Source organism: Triticum dicoccoides, chromosome 6A (assembly GCF_002162155.2).
Source record: "Triticum dicoccoides isolate Atlit2015 ecotype Zavitan chromosome 6A, WEW_v2.0, whole genome shotgun sequence".
In the NCBI taxonomy this organism is placed as follows: domain Eukaryota; kingdom Viridiplantae; phylum Streptophyta; class Magnoliopsida; order Poales; family Poaceae; genus Triticum; species Triticum dicoccoides.
Window position 1 is genome coordinate 374591533 of NC_041390.1, and position 4920 is coordinate 374596452.

Consider the following 4920-nt stretch of genomic DNA (forward strand, 5'->3'; position numbering starts at 1 on the left):
AAACTTTATTTGGTCTATCATGGCACATATAGCAATAGGAAACCATCATGGTCAAACCCTTCTTGTTGTTTGGTCAAAGGGATAGATTATGTGGGGGCCCCTCATTGTCGATAAAGGATAATATATATACCTCGGGGATCCCATTGATATGTGCAGCATCTATAAACAGCATAAGGGAGACATGCTCTTTCAGGATACCCTGCCCCCTATACCATGCATGTGTCCTGAAAAAGGATTATATAATCGCCATTATAGGTCACAATAGAGTCAATCATTATTTAATTTTTTAGAGCAAAAAATAATCAATAAAAACATAGTCTACAAATTAGCAAAAGAAAGATCCTTTATCTCTATAATGACCGTGTCATAGTATTTAAATGAAGCTTGAGGTCAGCCATGCTTGGGCTACTCCATCTCGAGCACGCTTAACTTTTGCGTTCTATTCAACTAGACTAGCGGATGGGAAGCCGCACCTTGCTGAAAGGAATTGCCTCCTTGCCTTTAAGGTGTTTCATGCTGGTTACCTATGGGACCTACTCCCCCCTATCACACACATTTGTGCTTTTAGAAACTGTGCGCGATATTTACATGGCCGGTGTGTCGCCGCCTAGCCTTCAATGAGCACTGACACTGGTAGCGAGAAAATGATGGGAGAAGAGGCGGGAAACGATGAGAGGAGTGACGGGAAACGCCAGCCTGTTTGGATATATAACAACATTAATATAGAAAACTTAGTAGAGAAGGAAGCGTGAGCTAGCACGACACATGCATAGATGGCTTACCCGTGTACTGCTGTGCTGTCGAAAGGGTTGGGGATTGCAGTTCGATCTGGGAGCATCCAATGATGCAGATGTATGCTTCGTGGGGCTTGGGTTCTGGCCAATCAGAACACATGACTTAGATCACGCGGGCAGCATGGGGGAGGGGGGCACCGGCCATGGTATGGTAGGCACACGACTTTTGTGAGTGAACCTTGTGCTATTTGAAAACATTTTGTGAGAAGGATCTTGGTTTTTAAATCCCTGTAAATCTAAAACTCACCCGAAAATCGTGAAACTTGGCATGGTGTCAGGACATGGCACATATATGTCGAGGAATTTTTCTTGTCCATTTTGGCGCACATTTTGTTACAAGCCTCTTACAAATCAGAGCTTCTCTCAAGGAAGCCTCGTTGTTTTTATAGGGAAACGTGTCACCCTTGTGGGTGAAATGATAATCACTGCCTCGTTTTGCCTTGTATTTTCTTATACGGGCAACATGGAATGACATGATATACGTGCTGAAATTTAAACTTACTCACGGTTCGTTTGGCCTTTTTATACACTAATTGAGTTTCCTACGCGTTTAATGTCCATAATTCAAATTTTAACTTCAAATACATGCTCCAGTTCACCAAAATGGCTAGAAAAATTATGCATGGGTCCTTGGGTGCATGTTTAGGTCCCATGCCAGGAATGAGAATGAATTACAACCGTACCGGCATCCAAGGTCATCCTCAAACATTTGGAATCTCGGTTTTAAATCCCCGTAAATCCTAAGCTCACTAGAAAGTCATGAATGCTGGCATGGTGGCACGTCATGGCACATATATGTCATGGTAAAAACATTGTCCAACTTAGGCCAAGCTTTATTACAAACCTCTTACAAACCAGAGCTTCTCTCAAAGAAGCCTCGTGGTTCCGATAGGGAAACATGTTCCCCTTGTGGGTGAAACGTAATCACTGCCTCTATTCGCCTTGTATTTTCTTCTATGGGTGACATGAAACGACAGGATATCCGTCCTGAAATTTAAACTTATTCAGGGTTCGTTTGGCCTTTGTATACACTAATTGAGTTTCCTAGGCATTTAATGTCCATAATTCAAATCCGAACTTCAAATACATGCTCCAATTCACCAAAATGGATAGAAAAATTATACATGTGTCCTTGGGTGCATGTTTAGGTCCCATGCCAGGAATGGGAAGGAATTACAACTGTACCGACATCTAGGCTCGTCCTCAAACATTTGGAATCTCAGTTTTTAAATCCCCATAAATCTAAACTCGCCAGAAAGTCATGAAAGTTGGCATGGTCTCATTTCATGGCACATATATGTCGTGGTAAAAACATTGTCCAATTTGGGCCAAGATTTATTACAAATCTCTTACAAACTGGAGCTTCTCTCAAACAAGCCTCATGGTTCCGATAGGGAAACGTGTTTCCGTTGTGGGAGAAACGTAATCACTGCCTCTTTTCGCCTTATATTTTCTTCTACGGGTAACATGGAACGAAAGGATATCCGTGCTGAAATTTAAACTTATTTAGGGTTCGTTTGGCCTTTTTATACACTAATTGAGTTTTCTACGCATTTAATGTCCATAATTAAAGTCTAAACTACAAATACATGCTCCACTTCACCAAAATGGCTAGAAATAGTATACATGTGTCCTTGGGTTCATGTTTAGGTCCCATGCCAGGAATGGGAATGAATTACAACCGTACCGGCGTCCTGGCTCATCCTCAAACGTTTGGAATCTCGGTTTTAAAATCCCCATAAATCCAAAACTCACCAGAAAGTCATCAAAGGCAGCATGGTATCACGTCATGGCACATATATGTCGGGGTAAAGACATTGCTAATTTGGGCCAAGTTTTATTACAAACCTCTTACAAACCGGAGCCTGTCGCAAGAACCCTCATGGTTTCGATAGGGAACCGTGTCCCCTTGTGGGTGAAACGATAATCGCTCCCTCTTCTAGCCTTGTATTTTCTTCTACATGCGGCACGGAACAACGGGAGATTCACGCTGGACTTTGAAATTATTCAAGGGTCATTTGACCTTTTTTATTCATTTGAGTTTTCTAGGCATTTAATGGCCATAATTCAAATCCGAACTACAAATGCATGCTCTAGTGCCCCAAAATGACTAGAAAAAACATAAATGTCTTCTTGGGGCACATGCTTAGGTCCCATGGAAGGAAGGAATGAATTCAACCATCTCACCATCCTGGCTTGGCCAAAAACACTGTGAATCTCGGTTTTTAAATCTCTATAAATCCAAAACTCATCAGGAAATAATGAAACTTGGCATGGTGTCACTACATGGCACATATAATTGTCCAATTTGGGAGAAGCTATATTACAAGCCTCTTACAAACTGAAGCTTCTCGCAACCCTCGTGGTTCCGGTAGGGAAACATGACCCTCTTGTGGGCGAAACAATAATCACTGCCTTTCTCGCCTTGAACTTTGTTTTCTATAGGAAACATAGAATAACAGGAGTGTCGTGCTGAAATTTGAAATTGTTCTGGGTTCGTTTGGTCATTGTATATATTAATTATGTTTTATAGGCATTTAATGTAGTCCATAATTCAAATTTGAACTACAAGCACATGCTCCGGTGAAGCAAAATGGGTGGGAAATCGTACTTGTGTCATTAGGTGCATGTTTAGGTCTCATTTAAGGAATGGGAATGAATCACAAACTTCTGGTCATCCTGAAACATTTAGAATCTCGGTTTTTAAATCCCAGTAAATCAAAAACTCACCCAAAAAACATGAAACTTGGCATGGTTTCAGGACATGGCACATATATGCTGTGGTAAAAAAATCGTTCAGTTTGAGACATGACACGCACATTAATAGCCAACGAAGTTGTGTTGAAACAAATTGTTGACACGTTAATATCACAAACGATTGTTGTCGGTGTCAAAACCGGCGGATCTCGGGTAGGGGGTCCCGAACCGTGCGTCTAAGGAGGATGGTAACAGGAGGCAGGGGACACGATGTTTACCTAGGTTCGTGCCCTCTTGATGGAGGTAAAACCCTACGTCCTGCTTGATTATTCTTGATGATATGAGTATTACAAGAGTTGATCTACCACGAGATCAGAGAGGCTAAACCCTAGAAGCTAGCCTATGGTTGATTGTTGTTGTTGGTCCTGCGGACTAAACCCTCCGGTTTATATAGATACCGGAGGGGGCTAGGGTTACACAGAGTCGGTTACAAGGAAGGAGATCTGCATATCCGTATTGCCAAGCTTGCCTTCCACGCCAAGGAGAGTCCCATCCGGACACTAGACAAAATCTTCAATCTTGTATCTTCATAGTCCAACAATCCTGCCAAAGGATATAGTCCGGTCGTCCAGATACCCCCTAATCCAGGACTCCCTTAGTAGCCCCTGAACCAGGCTTCAATGACGACGAGTCCGGCGCGCAGATTGTCTTCGGCATTGCAAGGCAGGTTCCTCCTCCGAATACTTCATAGAAGATTTTGATCACGAGGATCATGTCCGTTTCTGCAAAACAAGTTCCACATACCACCGTAGAGAGAATAATATTGCCATAAATCTAATCTGCTGACGTACCCTGCAGTGTGACATCACACCACAGCCTGGTTTTTATTCGAATCGTTTTTCATAACCAATATCAGCGTGTTTCACGAGGCGGTTTCCTTGGCATGTCTTGTCGAAGCGGTAGGACTCCTGGATGTTACGAAAGTCCCAAACGGCCACGAGAAGGACGCTTGATATTCACCTTCTTTATGAGGGGGACAAGGCTTTTTCTTTTTTCCCTCTTGTGCTCAATCAAATCCTTCCCCGGCCTCGAGTTCTAACACCCAAAACTCAGGTCAGGTGCTTCGGACCTTCAACTATGTCCGGATCCAACCTTCAAGGTCGGTGGATGCCTTACTCCGTCACGGAGAAGGACATCAAGAAGTTCAGAGAGGCCAGATATCCGACCACCGAAATTTTGGATCGGCTGCCCGCCCGAGGGCAGGTCATCCCTACTCCCGAACCCAACAAGAGCGTTGTGTTCATCTCCCACTTCCTCCGAGGACTAGGCACCGCTCTGGATCCCTTCGTTAGGGGTCTTATGTTCTATTATGGGCTACATTTTCACGATCTGGCCCCGGATTCCCTCCTTCACATTTCATCATTTATTG